Here is a 27,457-nt window from a genome sequence, read left to right as displayed (position 1 = left end):
CTGGAAAAGGCAAAAATGGCAAATAAATGATATCCTGCACAGTCTAGTATGGTGTAATAGAAAAGAATTAAAAAAACAATTCAGGAAATACACAACTTTTTAATATTAAACCTAATGGTGTTGAATGCTGCATGCTGACTCAGTAGGAGACAGATCCTAAACATAAACATTATAATAAACATTTGTTTCCCAAATAACATTCTCAATGTTCAGAATGCTTAAAGTCATGAGCTTTTTTAAAAATGTTTAAATGAAACCTGGAAATGTACTATTTCATTTCAAAGCTTGTATTATATCTATGATATAAATGTTTTTTTATATAAAATTAACCCCATTATGGAACAGGGGTTTGAGCAAAAGTCACTGTGAATAAGGGAATTTATCAATATTAATTAGCCGTTTCACTACATTATAGATAGCTGAAGGATTATGATACAGTATATCGATTTCGCTACAAATTGACAAGCATATTTGATGACACTTACCAAACAAGTTTTAAACAGCGGAGAAATAGTTCACCACGACGATAGCAATGCAATGTTTGACTGCATCTCCCTATGTGATATATCTGTATTTGGGTATATACAGATCACGTAATTCAGGGAGCACTGTTACGTCAGGTCACCAACCCTTATTACGACGCTCATATGTCATAGAGCTCCTTAGGATGTTTGTATAATCTTTATCCAAATTTTCATATGGCCGCAGTTACGGCGTTTATTTTACAGTTAATGTAACAGGGTGTCATTATATTTTTCTGTCTTTATGGTGGCAGACCACTTAACTAAATCTGAGTAGGCGGTTTCTACAAATGGGTCAGATAAAATATTAAATATACAGTAAAAGCTCACACCTATTCATACCCTTTATGTACTGTATATCTACAATTACGTATACTGTATAATACGATAACTACCATTACAAAATGTCTCCCTTTTGATTTGAAGTGGTTCTTTTAAATAAGTAAATTGCAATCACTTAGCCTACATCTGAGCTCCTAATTCATCGCGACGACGGACTGAGACTCCAGTTGGATTTGTGAGAAGTAAAGGGGTGTGCCTGTTTTAAAACCGATTCATACGTCTTAAACACATGGACATAGATAGCAGTCTGTGTTATATAATTTATCTTTTTATTTTATTTAAATTTAAGTATCACATACACATTTTCAAAGTAACTGTACCCCTTTTAATTATGATCCCCATCGCTCACAGCTCCGAAGGTGAGACGAGGGCTACTTCAGACGGGATTTCCAGTATTTCTCTCTTAGCTTGTATACCGGTGGAAAGGAGAGGGCTCTTAAAACGCGTTGATAGTAAGATTGGGATGTATTTGCAGTCTAGACATAGTTTTTTTAATGTTCGGTGCCGCCACAGATTCATTTTCTTACGACTGCTTTTCTGGATGACAATGGCAATGCAAACGATGGTGTTAAGGCAAGGCTGTGCCTTAAGGCTCTTCTGCTTACAATGTTCAGCGCGTAAATCGCAAACGAGCGCCTTCCCTTACGATGAAAATGCAGAAAATAAGAACACGAGATTTAAGCCTACGGCTTACAAATTTATGCGTAAACACTAAAACCGTATCTTTAGCAAAACTGGCGAGACAATGTGTTTTATCATTTGAAAAAGTACTGGAAAATTATTAAAGGTTATCACGATAAACAGAGGTTACTGATCTACTACTGTATGCTGTGACCAAAAATGAGAGTCCCCCGATCCTCGCAGCCTTCATGCTTTGGTCTGGGCCTGGCCGTTTTTTTTTAAGATAATGGGGTCAAGTTAACAATTGATGCAAGTTTCTAATCAAATCCAAGGGCGCCCCGATCTCCTAAACATCTTTAGAAGGCCGACGGACCACGCAGCACGGTCCGGGTCCGGGCCCTGACCCGGTTCTGGATAATGCCAGCTTAAAGTGAAAAATTCTACTGTACATATTATGTTTTCTATTATGGTATATATGTATAATATGGCGCGACCGCTTCACGAAGCTAGAAAGAAAGTTATCCGCCATTTTTTTTTACCTGCAATTGAATTTGCCATTAAAATCATTATTAATACCGCAGCTGCTAAATTACTTACCTAAAAGCGTTCAGATACAAAAGCACTTGAGCTGTAATGTTTATATACTGTTGGCCCGATGACCTACTTCAAGAAGAATTGTTACATAGACCGCCAAGGACTGTCATCACACTTTACGTCTTAAAGCGCTTTAAAACTTTTGACAAGTTCAACACCTCATATTTTGTACTGTTTATCATGGTAAAAGCAACTCAAAGCAATTCTAAAAATGATCGAAAGGTAAAAATACAAGCTTATACGAGCTGTCGTTTTAACATTTATAACATATATTTAAACAAAACATATATAATCTATTTTAATAAAATAGAAAAGTGTTCTTGGTCTTCACTTAAAAGCTGTTAGAAGCTGCCTTTCTGACAAGAGAGTTCTGTGAGTTCCACAGTCTCAGTGCATTAAAGTCAAAACCAGTTGCTTTTTATTTCCTGTTTTACGACAGAGCAAGGAGGGTGTCCACAGACCACTGTGCCCCTGCAGGCTGATATGGGGGGTAAAAAGTCTAGAAGTTAGTAAATAAGATTTTAGCACATGTTCTAAAACAAACCGGACACCTGTACAGTGATGCCAACACAGTGCTCTGAGCTCCTTCTTTGAGTTAAATCCTAGCATCTGCATTTTTTACAAGTTGTTGCTATGGCAGAGCATGACCAGAGCATAACAGAAACCACCCATTTTCTAACTGCTTCATCCAATTCAGGGTCAGGCGGTCAGGGGGTCGCGGGGTCACGGGGGAGCCAGAGCCTCAGAAAGTAATAAGCAGGAGATACCTGGGACTGGATGATAGTCCAATGCAGGGAAGACACAGACACTCACCAATTATCCCAGAAGCCAATTAACCTACCAGTAATTCTTTGAACTGTGGGAGGAAGCCGGAGCACCCAAAGCAAACTCATGCAAACATGGGGAGAACATACAAGCTCCATACAGATAGCACCCCAGGTCCAGAAGTGTACCCAGGGCCTCAGCACTGTGAGCTAGCAATGCTAAACGCTGGGCTACTGTGCATGCTAATTTCTAGGCATCAGGTGATCAATCAGGTAGTGTTTCTCAGATAAAAGGACACCAGTAATTTAGTATGAGATTCAAATTGACCTCAGAACAAAATATAACTTATGTTATATAACTTATATAGAACTTACTACAGCATAACTGTCTTATTTGGCTCTTGTAGAAAATATTAACAGCATGCCTATTAAACATACAGTATCTAGCAATCAGCAATCAACATAAAAACATTTCCAAACATGGAAACTGCCCAGTTAATGAAGCATTTCAAAGACATTAATCTATTCAATAATTACAGTTTTAAGTAGATAACAGATTTATATTCAGATTACGAAAGTATCATAACAACGGCTGCTTGTGTAAGGAATCCATGAATACCACTATACATGAGAATTCCACACCTATTTGTAATCAATACACAAAATCCTATTGAATTTCAGGTACTTGTTTAATCAGCATTGCTTGACTCCGCGGACTCCTTGTTGTTTCAATAATCTAGCAATAGGACTAATCGCCAATACAGTGCCGTTGTAATCTATTCCTTCTGCCAGCAGAGGACGGTATTCGCACAGCCAGTTCAGGATAAGATACGGTCCTCGCAGTTCACAGTACAACTGGCCACAGCCGTACTCGGAATATGCTCTCGATAACCTCGTTTAGTTTAAGTACGGCCGTATTTCATATCAACCCACAGATGCATTGCATAAACACTAGAATTCTGGTTGTACTTAAATTGACCTTATACGTTTTGGATTATGTTTAACCTTCTTCAATTTCTTTCATTTCTTCAAGCATATTTTGAGATGATTACGTTTACAGAAGCAAATATTATTCAGTGCTTTTTCTTCACTCCTTTAATCAAACCCACATTTCTATAAGGAGGGCGATTGTGAAACTCCCCAAAGTGAGCTGAATTAATCTTTTATTCTTCACACCTGCAAAGTCATTCCTTCATTGTGTAATATGAAAGCCTTTCATTATTCACGTATACTAGAACATCTGAAAATAATGGGTCTTGAAATAGTTGAATGAAAGAAAATCCTGAATAACTCCTCCAAATGTGTGTTACACTTTCATTAAGTACACACACTTTGAATGTGATGAACTATAAAAAGTTATTTTAACCATACCCAGTGGAGCTCGGGAGTGCGATTGCATACACAATCATGTTTTCAGTGTTTGGACATCAGCCGTACATCAGAACAATCATTTCACTAACACAGCTCCATGTTGAGTGACTTCCCTCCAAAAACACAAAGTCACTTTCCCTTAGCAATTATTGCATGGACTTAGATTATCTGCCTTCTGCATCAAGCCCTGTATGATATACTGTACAAAGCCAAGCTTTGGGATAGTGCTTTGTTTGGATCTTTGTCTTGATCCTTTTGGATCCCAGGCTGCTCTTTTGCCATTGAGTTTTGACATTAATTATAGTGACTATAGCAATGAGGTGGCACTGTGGTTCACAGAGCTGGGGTCCTGGGTTCAATTCCTGGGGTTTCAGTCTGGATGGAATTGTATGTTCTCCCTTCATTTGTGTGGATTTCTTCCAGGTGCTCCAGTTTCTTCCCACAGTCCAAAGACATACAGTACTAGTAGGTTAAGGTGGAACTACAGTCCTAATTTTGCAGACACAAAATTATTTAATTTCAGTCACAAAATAAAATCATTGACATTATAGAAAAACTTTACAAACTCAAAATTGAGCACAAAATCATGAACTTTGTGAAAGTACTGTAAGTTACGCCATGTTGTAACAACTTCGCATTCAGGTTCCACACAAATTGCGATGTGATGCAGCCTTTCCTGCTCACTAATCACTGTAATGACTAATGCAATGTGATGTAGGAGAGAAAAGGTATAGGTTATGCAGCAAACATTTCACTGCAAAAAACGTTCCATTCCAAGGTTCTTTATGCAGAGTTAACAATGTAATATTATTTATTGGCAAAAACGTAAAAAAGTTGAGAGTAATATTTCCATTGGTTAAACAAGATGTATTCACAAGCCTGCTCCTTTACAATGTCATAGGGCCACATCAGATTACAGGAAGTTTTGCTGCCTCGTTCTGAATCGCAGAACATGGTAATTCTTTAACCTTGAAATGTAGTCTATTTTATGATGTAAATTGGAGGTTTTACAAGTTATTGTGTGTTCCCCTTCTAATTGGCTTCTGGGAAAACTGGCCTCAACACTGTATTACTGTATTACAGTATGTACTAATATTGAGTCACATTAATCCCAACATATTTCAAATATTGTGAAAATTGAATAAATTAAATCAAATAACTTTCATTAAAAAAATCAATTACTCTTTACCTTGCTTTTTCAGTTGTTTTTAAGGAAAATTGATGCCGAGAATGTGTGAATACTACTTTTTGATGGTTCCAAGGCCAATCTGACCTGTTCTATTGCCTGCTAATTGTACGTTCCAGGTTGAAAAAATATTTTTAGGAGGTCAAGGTGTATGAATGATAAGACAAGCTTGAATTTTATTTTCACGGTCGACACACATTTTCGCAAGGGAAAAGAACTGAAATAACCACAGTTACGCAAACACCAGTCCACCAAAAAAAAATCATTTTATTAAAACAAGGTAACATTTTTTTTTATCATCATACGGATGAACTGTGCTAAATATATTTCTAAAAAGAAAAAGCAGGACGTGAGTCGTGAGCCAAGATCATGACTCTTTTACTCTTTTTCACATCAGTTTTCATCTGCGAGGAGGAGGAGGGCGGCTCCTGATGTGCTGACACTTGGGGATGTGCCTCTGTGCCGGCCTGGGGGCAAAGCGCCGGCCGCAGTGAGGGCAGGGCACGTAGTCGGGGTTTGGATTCGCGGGGGGCTGGGGCAGGTTCACAACCTTCCCTCTTTGCGTGATCACCTGCTGCACCTCCCTGGCCTGTTTGATGCTCCGAATGAAATCCTCGTGCTTCTGCCTCCAGTTGTTCTTTCTCAGCTGGGAACAGGAAATGAAACCAATGAAACAGCTTCCAGAAAAAGTCCAGACTAGCACTGCTACACAGTCTGGTCGCAAACCATTCACAAGGCAAGAAAATATCAATACAGTAATAACTTAGCTTTCTGGGGCTACCTTTCATGTCATTGGGTAGAGAGTACAATTTAGTTATGGTTTTGTTTCCTGTGAGTGCTATTTGCTTGATATCTCATGTAGATTTTTACAACAGAATTCAGAAGTCACTAAGACCCATTTATTCTGTCTGGCAAATGTGCCTTTGCGGCAGTTTTTCAGAAGAGTACTTCATAAAACACTTATTTATTGTTTACATTGTTTACATTGATTTATAGTTTACACTGACTCTAGGAGAAAACAAGGGAAGCTTGGAAAGAGTTTAAGGATAGCCCTTACCACGATTGGCGGTTTAACCTTCTTCTTATGGATGTATGTCTCCAGTTCTGTTCCCTTGGCCCTGTGCTTGAAAGAGTCAAAAACCTTCCTCTTTGAATTCTGAAGCTTCTTGCAGATCTTGCTGTGTTTCTCCAACCTCTCTACAGCAAACTTCCTGTGACACAGTTCACAGGGCACAAACTGAGGGTTTCCACTCTGGCTATTCTCATATGGAAATTGCTCAGCGGTAGGGCACATCAGACTTGTAGGGGACAAATATCTGTTTTCCACTGACAGAGTTTGTTCATCCAGACATGCGGTGTTATTTTTGAAGTGGGCCTGCGTGGCCTGTGCCGCTGACACGTCGCTTTCAGGGAGCCTTGCTTTCTTGAGATACTTTGTCCTTCCACAGGGGACGTCTTCTAGCCCACGGCTGCAAGGGCTCACTTGACGTCTCTCCTGATGGGAAAGCGCAGAGGGAAAGTGCGATTCTGCGCATCCGCCATCTTCCATTGGAGAATCATAATCAAGGTTGTCTCCTCTGAAAGTAAGGGCTTTCATTGGAGTGAAGGCTTTTTGCTTCTCCATTCTGCAGATCAGAAGAGGCACGGCCTTAGAGCGGTGGTTGGCCCACGGTCCTCTGGGGCGAAGCTCGCTCTGCCTCGCCTGGAGTGTCTTCCTTCGGGTCAGGAGTCCTCTATTTTCCCTTCCCGCCACCTCTCTGGAGTCTTCCATCTCTCTCTGAACCATCCTCAGCTCCTCCTGATCTCTGAAGAGCTTCGCCTGCATCATGGCCTCCTTCTGGCGAATCTCGTCCTTCATCATGGCCTCCTTCCGGCGCATCTCATCCTGCAGGCTGGCCTCCCTCCGGCGATGCTCCTCCTTCAGCGCGGCCTCTGCCTCGGCCACTTTTCGTAGCTCCTCTTGCAACTGAAAGTGCTCCTTCCCATTGGCATGAGAAGGGCATTGCCCTGGAGGGGTCGCCACCATGGGGAGGACAGTCCTGTCCTTAGGTTTGCGTACTCTTGAGCCCCTCCTGCCCGGCCTCTCGCAGGGCCTCTCATGACCATCCTGAGGCGGGGTGGGGGCAAACAAGGAATCACTCTGTGCTTCCGGGCGGTCCACAGCCCGAACCTCACCAGGGCCGGAGACTTTCCTGTTACCCATAGGCTTCAGGGGGTAAGACCGATCATACCCCACAATGTTCTTCTCAGGGCCCTGTTGGGCTTGGAAGCGATAGCTGTTCCCCGTCTTCTTCTCCGCAGCGTATTTGACATATTGGAAACATTTTCTCATCTTCTGTAGAGCTGCCTCCTGCCGCCGATTGGACATGGCGATAATTTTTTTCTCCTTTTCCTGCATCAGTTTCTCTTGGAAGGTGTCCTTCAGAAGCTGTATCTTGGGAGGCGGGCAGTACGTGGAGATCAGATCCTGTCGCCTTAAGGGCGCGGGTCGATTCGAGTCTGTGTCCTTCGGGGAGGGGGACAGAGCACCAGGCTTAGGACTAGGCTCCATTGGCAAATGAGATATGAGCTTTGTTTCCCAGGTATCTGGAAAAGGCAAAAATGGCAAATAAATGATATCCTGCACAGTCTAGTATGGTGTAATAGAAAAGAATTAAAAAAACAATTCAGGAAATACACAACTTTTTAATATTAAACCTAATGGTGTTGAATGCTGCATGCTGACTCAGTAGGAGACAGATCCTAAACATAAACATTATAATAAACATTTGTTTCTAAATAACATTCTCAATGTTCAGAATGCTTAAAGTCATGAGCTTTTTTAAAAATGTTTAAATGAAACCTGGAAATGTACTATTTCATTTCAAAGCTTGTATTATATCTATGATATAAATGTTTTTTTATATAAAATTAACCCCATTATGGAACAGGGGTTTGAGCAAAAGTCACTGTGAATAAGGGAATTTATCAATATTAATTAGCCGTTTCACTACATTATAGATAGCTGAAGGATTATGATACAGTATATCGATTTCGCTACAAATTGACAAGCATATTTGATGACACTTACCAAACAAGTTTTAAACAGCGGAGAAATAGTTCACCACGACGATAGCAATGCAATGTTTGACTGCATCTCCCTATGTGATATATCTGTATTTGGGTATATACAGATCACGTAATTCAGGGAGCACTGTTACGTCAGGTCACCAACCCTTATTACGACGCTCATATGTCATAGAGCTCCTTAGGATGTTTGTATAATCTTTATCCAAATTTTCATATGGCCGCAGTTACGGCGTTTATTTTACAGTTAATGTAACAGGGTGTCATTATATTTTTCTGTCTTTATGGTGGCAGACCACTTAACTAAATCTGAGTAGGCGGTTTCTACAAATGGGTCAGATAAAATATTAAATATACAGTAAAAGCTCACACCTATTCATACCCTTTATGTACTGTATATCTACAATTACGTATACTGTATAATACGATAACTACCATTACAAAATGTCTCCCTTTTGATTTGAAGTGGTTCTTTTAAATAAGTAAATTGCAATCACTTAGCCTACATCTGAGCTCCTAATTCATCGCGACGACGGACTGAGACTCCAGTTGGATTTGTGAGAAGTAAAGGGGTGTGCCTGTTTTAAAACCGATTCATACGTCTTAAACACATGGACATAGATAGCAGTCTGTGTTATATAATTTATCTTTTTATTTTATTTAAATTTAAGTATCACATACACATTTTCAAAGTAACTGTACCCCTTTTAATTATGATCCCCATCGCTCACAGCTCCGAAGGTGAGACGAGGGCTACTTCAGACGGGATTTCCAGTATTTCTCTCTTAGCTTGTATACCGGTGGAAAGGAGAGGGCTCTTAAAACGCGTTGATAGTAAGATTGGGATGTATTTGCAGTCTAGACATAGTTTTTTTAATGTTCGGTGCCGCCACAGATTCATTTTCTTACGACTGCTTTTCTGGATGACAATGGCAATGCAAACGATGGTGTTAAGGCAAGGCTGTGCCTTAAGGCTCTTCTGCTTACAATGTTCAGCGCGTAAATCGCAAACGAGCGCCTTCCCTTACGATGAAAATGCAGAAAATAAGAACACGAGATTTAAGCCTACGGCTTACAAATTTATGCGTAAACACTAAAACCGTATCTTTAGCAAAACTGGCGAGACAATGTGTTTTATCATTTGAAAAAGTACTGGAAAATTATTAAAGGTTATCACGATAAACAGAGGTTACTGATCTACTACTGTATGCTGTGACCAAAAATGAGAGTCCCCCGATCCTCGCAGCCTTCATGCTTTGGTCTGGGCCTGGCCGTTTTTTTTTAAGATAATGGGGTCAAGTTAACAAATTATGCAAGTTTCTAATCAAATCCAAGGGCGCCCCGATCTCCTAAACATCTTTAGAAGGCCGACGGACCACGCAGCACGGTCCGGGTCCGGGCCCTGACCCGGTTCTGGATAATGCCAGCTTAAAGTGAAAAATTCTACTGTACATATTATGTTTTCTATTATGGTATATATGTATAATATGGCGCGACCGCTTCACGAAGCTAGAAAGAAAGTTATCCGCCATTTTTATTTTACCTGCAATTGAATTTGCCATTAAAATCATTATTAATACCGCAGCTGCTAAATTACTTACCTAAAAGCGTTCAGATACAAAAGCACTTGAGCTGTAATGTTTATATACTGTTGGCCCGATGACCTACTTCAAGAAGAATTGTTACATAGACCGCCAAGGACTGTCATCACACTTTACGTCATAAAGCGCTTTAAAACTTTTGACAAGTTCAACACCTCATATTTTGTACTGTTTATCATGGTAAAAGCAACTCAAAGCAATTCTAAAAATGATCGAAAGGTAAAAATACAAGCTTATACGAGCTGTCGTTTTAACATTTATAACATATATTTAAACAAAACATATATAATCTATTTTAATAAAATAGAAAAGTGTTCTTGGTCTTCACTTAAAAGCTGTTAGAAGCTGCCTTTCTGACAAGAGAGTTCTGTGAGTTCCACAGTCTCAGTGCATTAAAGTCAAAACCAGTTGCTTTTTATTTCCTGTTTTACGACAGAGCAAGGAGGGTGTCCACAGACCACTGTGCACCTGCAGGCTGATATGGGGGGTAAAAAGTCTAGAAGTTAGTAAATAAGATTTTAGCACATGTTCTAAAACAAACCGGACACCTGTACAGTGATGCCAACACAGTGCTCTGAGCTCCTTCTTTGAGTTAAATCCTAGCATCTGCATTTTTTACAAGTTGTTGCTATGGCAGAGCATGACCAGAGCATAACAGAAACCACCCATTTTCTAACCGCTTCATCCAATTCAGGGTCAGGTGGTCAGGGGGTCGCGGGGTCACGGGGGAGCCAGAGCCTCAGAAAGTAATAAGCAGGAGATACCTGGGACTGGATGGTAGTCCAATGCAGGGAAGACACAGACACTCACAAATTATCCCAGAAGCCAATTAACCTACCAGTAATTCTTTGAACTGTGGGAGGAAGCCGGAGCACCCAAAGCAAACTCATGCAAACATGGGGAGAACATACAAGCTCCATACACATAGCACCCCAGGTCCAGAAGTGTACACAGGGCCTCAGCACTGTGAGCTAGCAATGCTAAACGCTGGGCTACTGTGCATGCTAATTTCTAGGCATCAGGTGATCAATCAGGTAGTGTTTCTCAGATAAAAGGACACCGGTAAATTAGTATGAGATTCAAATTGACCTCAGAACAAAATATAACTTATGTTATATAACTTATATAGAACTTACTACAGCATAACTGTCTTATTTGGCTCTTGTAGAAAATATTAACAGCATGCCTATTAAACATACAGTATCTAGCAATCAGCAATCAAAATAAAAACATTTCCAAACATGGAAACTGCCCAGTTAATGAAGCATTTCAAAGACATTAATCTATTCAATAATTACAGTTTTAAGTAGATAACAGATTTATATTCAGATTACGAAAGTATCATAACAACGGCTGCTTGTGTAAGGAATCCATGAATACCACTATACATGAGAATTCCACACCTATTTGTAATCAATACACAAAATCCTATTGAATTTCAGGTACTTGTTTAATCAGCATTGCTTGACTCCGCGCACTCCTTGTTGTTTCAATAATCTAGCAATAGGACTAATCGCCAATACAGTGCCGTTGTAATCTATTCCTTCTGCCAGCAGAGGACGGTATTCGCACAGCCAGTTCAGGATAAGATACGGTCCTCGCAGTTCACAGTACAACTGGCCACAGCCGTACTCGGAATATGCTCTCGATAACCTCGTTTAGTTTAAGTACGGCCATATTTCATATCAACCCACAGATGCATTGCATAAACACTAGAATTCTTGTTGTACTTAAATTGACCTTATACGTTTTGGATTATGTTTAACCTTCTTCAATTTCTTTCATTTCTTCAACCATATTTTGAGATGATTACGTTTACAGAAGCAAATATTATTCAGTGCTTTTTCTTCACTCCTTTAATCAAACCCACATTTCTATAAGGAGGGCCATTGTGAAACTCCCCAAAGTGAGCTGAATTAATCTTTTATTCTTCACACCTGCGAAGTCATTCCTTCATTGTGTAATATGAAGGCCTTTCATTATTCACGTATACTACAACATCTGAAAATAATGGGTCTTGAAATAGTTGAATGAAAGAAAATCCTGATTAACTCCTCCAAATGTGTGTTACACTTTCATCAAGTACACACACTTTGAATGTGATGAACTATAAAAAGTTATTTTAACCATACCCAGTGGAGCTCGGGAGTGCGATTGCATACACAATCATGTTTTCAGTGTTTGGACATCAGCCGTACATCAGAACAATCATTTCACTAACACAGCTCCATGTTGAGTGACTTCCCTCCAAAAACACAAAGTCACTTTCCCTTAGCAATTATTGCATGGACTTAGATTATCTGCCTTCTGCATCAAGCCCTGTATGATATACTGTACAAAGCCAAGCTTTGGGATAGTGCTTTGTTTGGATCCTTGTCTTGATCCTTTTGGATCCCAGGCTGCTCATTTGCCATTGAGTTTTGACATTAATTATAGTGACTATAGCAATGAGGTGGCACTGTGGTTCACAGAGCTGGGGTCCTGGGTTCAATTCCTGGGGTTTCAGTCTGGATGGAATTGTATGTTCTCCCTTCATTTGTGTGGATTTCTTCCAGGTGCTCCAGTTTCTTCCCACAGTCCAAAGACATACAGTACTAGTAGGTTAAGGTGGAACTACAGTCCCAATTTTGCAGACACAAAATTATTTAATTTCAGTCACAAAATAAAATCATTGACATTATAGAAAAACTTTACAAACTCAAAATTGAGCACAAAATCATGAACTTTGTGAAAGTACTGTAAGTTACGCCATGTTGTAACAACTTCGCATTCAGGTTCCACACAAATTGCGATGTGATGCAGCCTTTCCTGCTCACTAAACACTGTAATGACTAATGCAATGTGATGTAGGAGAGAAAAGGTATAGGTTATGCAGCAAACATTTCACTGCAAAAAACGTTCCATTCCAAGGTTCTTTATGCAGAGTTAACAATGTAATATTATTTATTGGCAAAAACGTAAAAAAGTTGAGAGTAATATTTCCATTGGATTAAACAAGATGTATTCACAAGCCTGCTCCTTTACAATGTCACAGGGCCACATCAGATTACAGGAAGTTTTGCTGCCTCGTTCTGAATCGCAGAACATGGTAATTCTTTAACCTTGAAATGTAGTCTATTTTATGATGTAAATTGGAGGTTTTACAAGTTATTGTGTGTTCCCCTTCTAATTGGCTTCTGGGAAAACTGGTCTCAACACTGTATTGGATAAGGCACTTAGAAAACAGATTCATGCGTGGACCACAGCAATGTCCCTTTACTGAGAGCCAGCAATCAACGGATGTGTCTGATCGTGAATGGTTTTCCCTGTTGTTTGTTGTATTACTCGGTGTTGCATTTTAAGCTGTGCATGAGGCAGGACCCGGAGGCTGCTGCTTCTGCTGGGATTGAGGAAGAGGTGAGCGCCATGTAAGGCAAAATCACTGCGTTCCACTTTATGAGGTGCCTGGAGTGTGAGAGCTGCAGATAATATTGAGTCACATTAATCCCAACATATTTCAAATATTGTGAAAATTGAATAAATTAAATCAAATAACTTTCATTAAAAAAAATCAATCACTCTTTACCTTGCTTTTTCAGTTGTTTTTAAGGAAAATTGATGCCGAGAATGTGTGAATATTACTTTTTGATGGTTCCAAGGCCAATGTGACCTGTTCTATTGCCTGCTAATTGTACGTTCCAGGTTGAAAAAATATTTTTAGGAGGTCAAGGTGTATGAATGATAAGACAAGCTTGAAATTTATTTTCACAGTCGACACACATTTTCGCAAGGGAAAAGAACTGAAATAACCACAGTTACGCAAACACCATTCCACCAAAAAAAAATAATTTTATTAAAACAAGGTAACATTTTTTTTTATCATCATACGGATGAACTGTGCTAAATATATTTCTAAAAAGAAAAAGCAGGACGTGAGTCGTGAGCCAAGATCATGACTCTTTTACTCTTTTTGACATCAGTTTTCATCTGCGAGGAGGAGGAGGGCGGCTCCTGATGTGCTGACACTTGGGGATGTGCCTCTGTGCCGGCCTGGGGGCAAAGCGCCGGCCGCAGTGAGGGCAGGGCACATAGTCGGGGTTTGGATTCGCGGGGGGCTGGGGCAGGTTCACAACCTTCCCTCTTTGCGTGATCACCTGCTGCACCTCCCTGGCCTGTTTGATGCTCCGAATGAAATCCTCGTGCTTCTGCCTCCAGTTGTTCTTTCTCAGCTGGGAACAGGAAATGAAACCAATGAAACAGCTTCCAGAAAAAGTCCAGACTAGCACTGCGTACACAGTCTGGTCGCAAACCATTCACAAGGCAAGAAAATATCAATACAGTAATAACTTAGCTTTCTGGGGCTACCTTTGATGTCATTGGGTAGAGAGTACAATTTAGTTACGGTTTTGTTTCCTGTGAGTGCTATTTGCTTGATATCTCATGTAGATTTTTACAACAGAATTCAGAAGTCACTAAGACCCATTTATTCTGTCTGGCAAATGTGCCTTTGCGGCAGTTTTTCAGAAGAGTACTTCATAAAACACTTATTTATTGTTTACATTGTTTACATTGATTTATAGTTTACACTGACTCTAGGAGAAAACAAGGGAAGCTTGGAAAGAGTTTAAGGATAGCCCTTACCACGATTGGCGGTTTAACCTTCTTCTTATGGATGTATGTCTCCAGTTCTGTTCCCTTGGCCCTGTGCTTGAAAGAGTCAAAAACCTTCCTCTTTGAATTCTGAAGCTTCTTGCAGATCTTGCTGTGTTTCTCCAACGTCTCTACAGCAAACTTCCTGTGACACAGTTCACAGGGCACAAACTGAGGGTTTCCACTCTGGCTATTCTCATATGGAAATTGCTCAGCGGTAGGGCACATCAGACTTGTAGGGGACAAATATCTGTTTTCCACTGACAGAGTTTGTTCATCCAGATATGCGGTGTTATTTCTGAAGTGGGCCTGCGCGGCCTGTGCCACTGACACGTCGCTTTCAGGGAGCCTTGCTTTCTTGAGATACTTTGTCCTTCCACAGGGGACGTCTTCTAGCCCACGGCTGCAAGGGCTCACTTGACGTCTCTCCTGATGGGAAAGCGCAGAGGGAAAGTGCGATTCTGCGCATCCGCCATCTTCCATTGGAGAATCATAATCAAGGTTGTCTCCTCTGAAAGTAAGGGCTTTCCTTGGAGAGAAGGCTTTTTGCTTCTCCATTCTGCAGATCAGAAGAGGCACGGCCTTAGAGCGGTGGTTGGCCCACGGTCCTCTGGGGCGAAGCTCGCTCTGCCTCGCCTGGAGTGTCTTCCTTCGGGTCAGGAGTCCTCTATTTTCCCTTCCCGCCACCTCTCTGGAGTCTTCCATCTCTCTCTGAACCATCCTCAGCTCCTCCTGATCTCTGAAGAGCTTCGCATGCATCATGGCCTCCTTCTGGCGAATCTCGTCCTTCATCATGGCCTCCTTCCGGCGCATCTCATCCTGCAGGCTGGCCTCCCTCCGGCGATGCTCCTCCTTCAGCGCGGCCTCTGCCTCGGCCACTTTTCGTAGCTCCTCTTGCAACTGAAAGTGCTCCTTCCCATTGGCATGAGAAGGGCATTGCCCTGGAGGGGTCGCCACCATGGGGAGGACAGTCCTGTCCTTAGGTTTGCGTACTCTTGAGCCCCTCCTGCCCGGCCTCTCGCAGGGCCTCTCATGACCATCCTGAGGCGGGGTGGGGGCAAACAAGGAGTCACTCTGTGCTTCCGGGCGGTCCACAGCCCGAACCTCACCAGGGCCGGAGACTTTCCTGTTACCCATAGGCTTCAGGGGGTAAGACCGATCATACCCCACAATGTTCTTCTCAGGGCCCTGTTGGGCTTGGAAGCGATAGCTGTTCCCTGTCTTCTTCTCTGCAGCGTATTTAACATATTGGAAACATTTTCTCATCTTCTGTAGAGCTGCCTCCTGCCGCCGATTGATCATTTTTTTCTCCTTTTCCTGCATCAGTTTCTCTTGGAAGGTGTCCTTCAGAAGCTGTATCTTGGGAGGCGGGCAGTACTTGGAGATCAGATCCTGTCGCCTTAAGGGCGCGGGTCGATTCGAGTCTGTGTCCTTCAGGGAGGGGGACAGAGCACCAGGCTTAGGACTAGGCTCCATTGGCAAATGAGATATGAGCTTTGTTTCCCAGGTATCTGGAAAAAGCAAAAATGGCAAATAAATGATATCCTGCACATTCTAGTACGGTGTAATAGAAAAGAATAAAAAAAACAATTCAGGAAATACACAACTTTTTAATATTAAACCTAATGGTGTTGAATGCTGCATGCTGACTCAGTAGGAGACAGATCCTAAACATAAACATTATAATAAACATTTGTTTCCCAAATAACATTCTCAATGTTCAGAATGCTTAAAGTCATTAGCTTTTTTAAAAATGTTTAAATGAAACCTGGAAATGTACTATTTCATTTCAAAGCTTGTATTATATCTATGATATAAATGTTTTTTTATATAAAATTAACCCATTATGCAACAGGGGTTTGAGCAAAAGTCACTGTGAATAAGGGAATTTATCAATATTAAGTAGCCGTTTCACTACATTACAGATAGCTGAAGGATTATGATACAGTATATCGATTTCGCTACAAATTGACAAGCATATTTGATGACACTTACCAAACAAGTTTTAAACAGCGGAGAAATAGTTCACCACGACGATAGCAATGCAATGTTTGACTGGCAGACCACTTAACTAAATCTGAGTAGGCGGTTTCTACAAATGGGTCAGATAAAATATTAAATATACAGTAAAAGCTCACACCTATTCATACCCTTTATGTACTGTATATCTACAATTACGTATACTGTATAATACGATAACTACCATTACAAAATGTCTCCCTTTTGATTTGAAGTGGTTCTTTTAAATAAGTAAATTGCAATCACTTAGCCTACATCTGAGCTCCTAATTCATCGCGACGACGGACTGAGACTCCAGTTGGATTTGTGAGAAGTAAAGGGGTGTGCCTGTTTTAAAACCGATTCATACGTCTTAAACACATGGACATAGATAGCAGTCTGTGTTATATAATTTATCTTTTTATTTTATTTAAATTTAAGTATCACATACACATTTTCAAAGTAACTGTACCCCTTTTAATTATGATCCCCATCGCTCACAGCTCCGAAGGTGAGACGAGGGCTACTTCAGACGGGATTTCCAGTATTTCTCTCTTAGCTTGTATACCGGTGGAAAGGAGAGGGCTCTTAAAACGCGTTGATAGTAAGATTGGGATGTATTTGCAGTCTAGACATAGTTTTTTTAATGTTCGGAGCCGCCACAGATTCATTTTCTTACGACTGCTTTTCTGGATGACAATGGCAATGCAAACGATGGTGTTAAGGCAAGGCTGTGCCTTAAGGCTCTTCTGCTTACAATGTTCAGCGCGTAAATCGCAAACGAGCGCCTTCCCTTACGATGAAAATGCAGAAAATAAGAACACGAGATTTAAGCCTACGGCTTACAAATTTATGCGTAAACACTAAAACCGTATCTTTAGCAAAACTGGCGAGACAATGTGTTTTATCATTTGAAAAAGTACTGGAAAATTATTAAAGGTTATCACGATAAACAGAGGTTACTGATCTACTACTGTATGCTGTGACCAAAAATGAGAGTCCCCCGATCCTCGCAGCCTTCATGCTTTGGTCTGGGCCTGGCCGTTTTTTTTTAAGATAATGGGGTCAAGTTAACAAATTATGCAAGTTTCTAATCAAATCCAAGGGCGCCCCGATCTCCTAAACATCTTTAGAAGGCCGACGGACCACGCAGCACGGTCCGGGTCCGGGCCCTGACCCGGTTCTGGATAATGCCAGCTTAAAGTGAAAAATTCTACTGTACATATTATGTTTTCTATTATGGTATATATGTATAATATGGCGCGACCGCTTCACGAAGCTAGAAAGAAAGTTATCCGCCATTTTTATTTTACCTGCAATTGAATTTGCCATTAAAATCATTATTAATACCGCAGCTGCTAAATTACTTACCTAAAAGCGTTCAGATACAAAAGCACTTGAGCTGTAATGTTTATATACTGTTGGCCCGATGACCTACTTCAAGAAGAATTGTTACATAGACCGCCAAGGACTGTCATCACACTTTACGTCATAAAGCGCTTTAAAACTTTTGACAAGTTCAACACCTGATATTTTGTACTGTTTATCATGGTAAAAGCAACTCAAAGCAATTCTAAAAATGATCGAAAGGTAAAAATACAAGCTTATACGAGCTGTCGTTTTAACATTTATAACATATATTTAAACAAAACATATATAATCTATTTTAATAAAATAGAAAAGTGTTCTTGGTCTTCACTTAAAAGCTGTTAGAAGCTGCCTTTCTGACAAGAGAGTTCTGTGAGTTCCACAGTCTCAGTGCATTAAAGTCAAAACCAGTTGCTTTTTATTTCCTGTTTTACGACAGAGCAAGGAGGGTGTCCACAGACCACTGTGCACCTGCAGGCTGATATGGGGGGTAAAAAGTCTAGAAGTTAGTAAATAAGATTTTAGCACATGTTCTAAAACAAACCAGACACCTGTACAGTGATGCCAACACAGTGCTCTGAGCTCCTTCTTTGAGTTAAATCCTAGCATCTGCATTTTTTACAAGTTGTTGCTATGGCAGAGCATGACCAGAGCATAACAGAAACCACCCATTTTCTAACCGCTTCATCCAATTCAGGGTCAGGTGGTCAGGGGGTCGCGGGGTCACGGGGGAGCCAGAGCCTCAGAAAGTAATAAGCAGGAGATACCTGGGACTGGATGGTAGTCCAATGCAGGGAAGACACAGACACTCACCAATTATCCCAGAAGCCAATTAACCTACCAGTAATTCTTTGAACTGTGGGAGGAAGCCGGAGCACCCAAAGCAAACTCATGCAAACATGGGGAGAACATACAAGCTCCATACACATAGCACCCCAGGTCCAGAAGTGTACACAGGGCCTCAGCACTGTGAGCTAGCAATGGTAAACGCTGGGCTACTGTGCATGCTAATTTCTAGGCATCAGGTGATCAATCAGGTAGTGTTTCTCAGATAAAAGGACACCGGTAAATTAGTATGAGATTCAAATTGACCTCAGAACAAAATATAACTTATGTTATATAACTTATATAGAACTTACTACAGCATAACTGTCTTATTTGGCTCTTGTAGAAAATATTAACAGCATGCCTATTAAACATACAGTATCTAGCAATCAGCAATCAAAATAAAAACATTTCCAAACATGGAAACTGCCCAGTTAATGAAGCATTTCAAAGACATTAATCTATTCAATAATTACAGTTTTAAGTAGATAACAGATTTATATTCAGATTACGAAAGTATCATAACAACGGCTGCTTGTGTAAGGAATCCATGAATACCACTATACATGAGAATTCCACACCTATTTGTAATCAATACACAAAATCCTATTGAATTTCAGGTACTTGTTTAATCAGCATTGCTTGACTCCGCGCACTCCTTGTTGTTTCAATAATCTAGCAATAGGACTAATCGCCAATACAGTGCCGTTGTAATCTATTCCTTCTGCCAGCAGAGGACGGTATTCGCACAGCCAGTTCAGGATAAGATACAGTCCTCGCAGTTCACAGTACAACTGGCCACAGCCGTACTCGGAATATGCTCTCGATAACCTCGTTTAGTTTAAGTACGGCCATATTTCATATCAACCCACAGATGCATTGCATAAACACTAGAATTCTGGTTGTACTTAAATTGACCTTATACGTTTTGGATTATGTTTAACCTTCTTCAATTTCTTTCATTTCTTCAACCATATTTTGAGATGATTACGTTTACAGAAGCAAATATTATTCAGTGCTTTTTCTTCACTCCTTTAATCAAACCCACATTTCTATAAGGAGGGCCATTGTGAAACTCCCCAAAGTGAGCTGAATTAATCTTTTATTCTTCACACCTGCGAAGTCATTCCTTCATTGTGTAATATGAAGGCCTTTCATTATTCACGTATACTACAACATCTGAAAATAATGGGTCTTGAAATAGTTGAATGAAAGAAAATCCCGATTAACTCCTCCAAATGTGTGTTACACTTTCATCAAGTACACACACTTTGAATGTGATGAACTATAAAAAGTTATTTTAACCATACCCAGTGGAGCTCGGGAGTGCGATTGCATACACAATCATGTTTTCAGTGTTTGGACATCAGCCGTACATCAGAACAATCATTTCACTAACACAGCTCCATGTTGAGTGACTTCCCTCCAAAAACACAAAGTCACTTTCCCTTAGCAATTATTGCATGGACTTAGATTATCTGCCTTCTGCATCAAGCCCTGTATGATATACTGTACAAAGCCAAGCTTTGGGATAGTGCTTTGTTTGGATCCTTGTCTTGATCCTTTTGGATCCCAGGCTGCTCATTTGCCATTGAGTTTTGACATTAATTATAGTGACTATAGCAATGAGGTGGCACTGTGGTTCACAGAGCTGGGGTCCTGGGTTCAATTCCTGGGGTTTCAGTCTGGATGGAATTGTATGTTCTCCCTTCATTTGTGTGGATTTCTTCCAGGTGCTCCAGTTTCTTCCCACAGTCCAAAGACATACAGTACTAGTAGGTTAAGGTGGAACTACAGTCCCAATTTTGCAGACACAAAATTATTTAATTTCAGTCACAAAATAAAATCATTGACATTATAGAAAAACTTTACAAACTCAAAATTGAGCACAAAATCATGAACTTTGTGAAAGTACTGTAAGTTACGCCATGTTGTAACAACTTCGCATTCAGGTTCCACACAAATTGCGATGTGATGCAGCCTTTCCTGCTCACTAAACACTGTAATGACTAATGCAATGTGATGTAGGAGAGAAAAGGTATAGGTTATGCAGCAAACATTTCACTGCAAAAAACGTTCCATTCCAAGGTTCTTTATGCAGAGTTAACAATGTAATATTATTTATTGGCAAAAACGTAAAAAAGTTGAGAGTAATATTTCCATTGGATTAAACAAGATGTATTCACAAGCCTGCTCCTTTACAATGTCATAGGGCCACATCAGATTACAGGAAGTTTTGCTGCCTCGTTCTGAATCGCAGAACATGGTAATTCTTTAACCTTGAAATGTAGTCTATTTTATGATGTAAATTGGAGGTTTTACAAGTTATTGTGTGTTCCCCTTCTAATTGGCTTCTGGGAAAACTGGTCTCAACACTGTATTGGATAAGGCACTTAGAAAACAGATTCATGCGTGGACCACAGCAATGTCCCTTTACTGAGAGCCAGCAATCAACGGATGTGTCTGATCGTGAATGGTTTTCCCTGTTGTTTGTTGTATTACTCGGTGTTGCATTTTAAGCTGTGCATGAGGCAGGACCCGGAGGCTGCTGCTTCTGCTGGGATTGAGGAAGAGCTGAGCGCCATGTAAGGCAAAATCACTGCGTTCCACTTTATGAGGTGCCTGGAGTGTAAGAGCTGCAGATAATATTGAGTCACATTAATCCCAACATATTTCAAATATTGTGAAAATTGAATAAATTAAATCAAATAACTTTCATTAAAAAAAATCAATCACTCTTTACCTTGCTTTTTCAGTTGTTTTTAAGGAAAATTGATGCCGAGAATGTGTGAATATTACTTTTTGATGGTTCCAAGGCCAATGTGACCTGTTCTATTGCCTGCTAATTGTACGTTCCAGGTTGAAAAAATATTTTTAGGAGGTCAAGGTGTATGAATGATAAGACAAGCTTGAAATTTATTTTCACAGTCGACACACATTTTCGCAAGGGAAAAGAACTGAAATAACCACAGTTACGCAAACACCATTCCACCAAAAAAAAATAATTTTATTAAAACAAGGTAACATTTTTTTTTATCATCATACGGATGAACTGTGCTAAATATATTTCTAAAAAGAAAAAGCAGGACGTGAGTCGTGAGCCAAGATCATGACTCTTTTACTCTTTTTGACATCAGTTTTCATCTGCGAGGAGGAGGAGGGCGACTCCTGATGTGCTGACACTTGGGGATGTGCCTCTGTGCCGGCCTGGGGGCAAAGCGCCAGCCGCAGTGAGGGCAGGGCACATAGTCGGGGTTTGGATTCGCGGGGGGCTGGGGCAGGTTCACAACCTTCCCTCTTTGCGTGATCACCTGCTGCACCTCCCTGGCCTGTTTGATGCTCCGAATGAAATCCTCGTGCTTCTGCCTCCAGTTGTTCTTTCTCAGCTGGGAACAGGAAATGAAACCAATGAAACAGCTTCCAGAAAAAGTCCAGACTAGCACTGCGTACACAGTCTGGTCGCAAACCATTCACAAGGCAAGAAAATATCAATACAGTAATAACTTAGCTTTCTGGGGCTACCTTTGATGTCATTGGGTAGAGAGTACAATTTAGTTACGGTTTTGTTTCCTGTGAGTGCTATTTGCTTGATATCTCATGTAGATTTTTACAACAGAATTCAGAAGTCACTAAGACCCATTTATTCTGTCTGGCAAATGTGCCTTTGCGGCAGTTTTTCAGAAGAGTACTTCATAAAACACTTATTTATTGTTTACATTGTTTACATTGATTTATAGTTTACACTGACTCTAGGAGAAAACAAGGGAAGCTTGGAAAGAGTTTAAGGATAGCCCTTACCACGATTGGCGGTTTAACCTTCTTCTTATGGATGTATGTCTCCAGTTCTGTTCCCTTGGCCCTGTGCTTGAAAGAGTCAAAAACCTTCCTCTTTGAATTCTGAAGCTTCTTGCAGATCTTGCTGTGTTTCTCCAACGTCTCTACAGCAAACTTCCTGTGACACAGTTCACAGGGCACAAACTGAGGGTTTCCACTCTGGCTATTCTCATATGGAAATTGCTCAGCGGTAGGGCACATCAGACTTGTAGGGGACAAATATCTGTTTTCCACTGACAGAGTTTGTTCATCCAGATATGCGGTGTTATTTCTGAAGTGGGCCTGCGCGGCCTGTGCCACTGACACGTCGCTTTCAGGGAGCCTTGCTTTCTTGAGATACTTTGTCCTTCCACAGGGGACGTCTTCTAGCCCACGGCTGCAAGGGCTCACTTGACGTCTCTCCTGATGGGAAAGCGCAGAGGGAAAGTGCGATTCTGCGCATCCGCCATCTTCCATTGGAGAATCATAATCAAGGTTGTCTCCTCTGAAAGTAAGGGCTTTCCTTGGAGTGAAGGCTTTTTGCTTCTCCATTCTGCAGATCAGAAGAGGCACGGCCTTAGAGCGGTGGTTGGCCCACGGTCCTCTGGGGCGAAGCTCGCTCTGCCTCGCCTGGAGTGTCTTCCTTCGGGTCAGGAGTCCGCTATTTTCCCTTCCCGCCACCTCTCTGGAGTCTTCCATCTCTCTCTGAACCATCCTCAGCTCCTCCTGATCTCTGAAGAGCTTCGCCTGCATCATGGCCTCCTTCTGGCGAATCTCGTCCTTCATCATGGCCTCCTTCCGGCGCATCTCATCCTGCAGGCTGGCCTCCCTCCGGCGATGCTCCTCCTTCAGCGCGGCCTCTGCCTCGGCCACTTTTCGTAGCTCCTCTTGCAACTGAAAGTGCTCCTTCCCATTGGCATGAGAAGGGCATTGCCCTGGAGGGGTCGCCACCATGGGGAGGACAGTCCTGTCCTTAGGTTTGCGTACTCTTGAGCCCCTCCTGCCCGGCCTCTCGCAGGGCCTCTCATGACCATCCTGAGGCGGGGTGGGGGCAAACAAGGAATCACTCTGTGCTTCCGGGCGGTCCACAGCCCGAACCTCACCAGGGCCGGAGACTTTCCTGTTACCCATAGGCTTCAGGGGGTAAGACCGATCATACCCCACAATGTTCTTCTCAGGGCCCTGTTGGGCTTGGAAGCGATAGCTGTTCCCCGTCTTCTTCTCCGCAGCGTATTTGACATATTGGAAACATTTTCTCATCTTCTGTAGAGCTGCCTCCTGCCGCCGATTGGACATGGCGATAATTTTTTTCTCCTTTTCCTGCATCAGTTTCTCTTGGAAGGTGTCCTTCAGAAGCTGTATCTTGGGAGGCGGGCAGTACGTGGAGATCAGATCCTGTCGCCTTAAGGGCGCGGGTCGATTCGAGTCTGTGTCCTTCGGGGAGGGGGACAGAGCACCAGGCTTAGGACTAGGCTCCATTGGCAAATGAGATATGAGCTTTGTTTCCCAGGTATCTGGAAAAGGCAAAAATGGCAAATAAATGATATCCTGCACAGTCTAGTATGGTGTAATAGAAAAGAATTAAAAAAACAATTCAGGAAATACACAACTTTTTAATATTAAACCTAATGGTGTTGAATGCTGCATGCTGACTCAGTAGGAGACAGATCCTAAACATAAACATTATAATAAACATTTGTTTCCCAAATAACATTCTCAATGTTCAGAATGCTTAAAGTCATGAGCTTTTTTAAAAATGTTTAAATGAAACCTGGAAATGTACTATTTCATTTCAAAGCTTGTATTATATCTATGATATAAATGTTTTTTTATATAAAATTAACCCCATTATGCAACAGGGGTTTGAGCAAAAGTCACTGTGAATAAGGGAATTTATCAATATTAATTAGCCGTTTCACTACATTATAGATAGCTGAAGGATTATGATACAGTATATCGATTTCGCTACAAATTGACAAGCATATTTGATGACACTTACCAAACAAGTTTTAAACAGCGGAGAAATAGTTCACCACGACGATAGCAATGCAATGTTTGACTGGCAGACCACTTAACTAAATCTGAGTAGGCGGTTTCTACAAATGGGTCAGATAAAATATTAAATATACAGTAAAAGCTCACACCTATTCATACCCTTTATGTACTGTATATCTACAATTACGTATACTGTATAATACGATAACTACCATTACAAAATGTCTCCCTTTTGATTTGAAGTGGTTCTTTTAAATAAGTAAATTGCAATCACTTAGCCTACATCTGAGCTCCTAATTCATCGCGACGACGGACTGAGACTCCAGTTGGATTTGTGAGAAGTAAAGGGGTGTGCCTGTTTTAAAACCGATTCATACGTCTTAAACACATGGACATAGATAGCAGTCTGTGTTATATAATTTATCTTTTTATTTTATTTAAATTTAAGTATCACATACACATTTTCAAAGTAACTGTACCCCTTTTAATTATGATCCCCATCGCTCACAGCTCCGAAGGTGAGACGAGGGCTACTTCAGACGGGATTTCCAGTATTTCTCTCTTAGCTTGTATACCGGTGGAAAGGAGAGGGCTCTTAAAACGTGTTGATAGTAAGATTGGGATGTATTTGCAGTCTAGACATAGTTTTTTTAATGTTCGGAGCCGCCACAGATTCATTTTCTTACGACTGCTTTTCTGGATGACAATGGCAATGCAAACGATGGTGTTAAGGCAAGGCTGTGCCTTAAGGCTCTTCTGCTTACAATGTTCAGCGCGTAAATCGCAAACGAGCGCCTTCCCTTACGATGAAAATGCAGAAAATAAGAACACGAGATTTAAGCCTACGGCTTACAAATTTATGCGTAAACACTAAAACTGTATCTTTAGCAAAACTGGCGAGACAATGTGTTTTATCATTTGAAAAAGTACTGGAAAATTATTAAAGGTTATCACGATAAACAGAGGTTACTGATCTACTACTGTATGCTGTGACCAAAAATGAGAGTCCCCCGATCCTCGCAGCCTTCATGCTTTGGTCTGGGCCTGGCCGTTTTTTTTTAAGATAATGGGGTCAAGTTAACAAATTATGCAAGTTTCTAATCAAATCCAAGGGCGCCCCGATCTCCTAAACATCTTTAGAAGGCCGACGGACCACGCAGCACGGTCCGGGTCCGGGCCCTGACCCGGTTCTGGATAATGCCAGCTTAAAGTGAAAAATTCTACTGTACATATTATGTTTTCTATTATGGTATATATGTATAATATGGCGCGACCGCTTCACGAAGCTAGAAAGAAAGTTATCCGCCATTTTTATTTTACCTGCAATTGAATTTGCCATTAAAATCATTATTAATACCGCAGCTGCTAAATTACTTACCTAAAAGCGTTCAGATACAAAAGCACTTGAGCTGTAATGTTTATATACTGTTGGCCCGATGACCTACTTCAAGAAGAATTGTTACATAGACCGCCAAGGACTGTCATCACACTTTACGTCATAAAGCGCTTTAAAACTTTTGACAAGTTCAACACCTGATATTTTGTACTGTTTATCATGGTAAAAGCAACTCAAAGCAATTCTAAAAATGATCGAAAGGTAAAAATACAAGCTTATACGAGCTGTCGTTTTAACATTTATAACATATATTTAAACAAAACATATATAATCTATTTTAATAAAATAGAAAAGTGTTCTTGGTCTTCACTTAAAAGCTGTTAGAAGCTGCCTTTCTGACAAGAGAGTTCTGTGAGTTCCACAGTCTCAGTGCATTAAAGTCAAAACCAGTTGCTTTTTATTTCCTGTTTTACGACAGAGCAAGGAGGGTGTCCACAGACCACTGTGCACCTGCAGGCTGATATGGGGGGTAAAAAGTCTAGAAGTTAGTAAATAAGATTTTAGCACATGTTCTAAAACAAACCGGACACCTGTACAGTGATGCCAACACAGTGCTCTGAGCTCCTTCTTTGAGTTAAATCCTAGCATCTGCATTTTTTACAAGTTGTTGCTATGGCAGAGCATGACCAGAGCATAACAGAAACCACCCATTTTCTAACCGCTTCATCCAATTCAGGGTCAGGTGGTCAGGGGGTCGCGGGGTCACGGGGGAGCCAGAGCCTCAGAAAGTAATAAGCAGGAGATACCTGGGACTGGATGGTAGTCCAATGCAGGGAAGACACAGACACTCACCAATTATCCCAGAAGCCAATTAACCTACCAGTAATTCTTTGAACTGTGGGAGGAAGCCGGAGCACCCAAAGCAAACTCATGCAAACATGGGGAGAACATACAAGCTCCATACAGATAGCACCCCAGGTCCAGAAGTGTACCCAGGGCCTCAGCACTGTGAGCTAGCAATGCTAAACGCTGGGCTACTGTGCATGCTAATTTCTAGGCATCAGGTGATCAATCAGGTAGTGTTTCTCAGATAAAAAGACACCGGTAAATTAGTATGAGATTCAAATTGACCTCAGAACAAAATATAACTTATGTTATATAACTTATATAGAACTTACTACAGCATAACTGTCTTATTTGGCTCTTGTAGAAAATATTAACAGCATGCCTATTAAACATACAGTATCTAGCAATCAGCAATCAAAATAAAAACATTTCCAAACATGGAAACTGCCCAGTTAATGAAGCATTTCAAAGACATTAATCTATTCAATAATTACAGTTTTAAGTAGATAACAGATTTATATTCAGATTACGAAAGTATCATAACAACGGCTGCTTGTGTAAGGAATCCATGAATACCACTA

The sequence above is a fragment of the Lepisosteus oculatus genome, chromosome 5, assembly GCF_040954835.1.
Source record: "Lepisosteus oculatus isolate fLepOcu1 chromosome 5, fLepOcu1.hap2, whole genome shotgun sequence".
NCBI classification, from domain to species: Eukaryota; Metazoa; Chordata; class Actinopteri; order Semionotiformes; family Lepisosteidae; genus Lepisosteus; species Lepisosteus oculatus.
Note: the sequence above shows the minus strand (reverse complement) of the source record.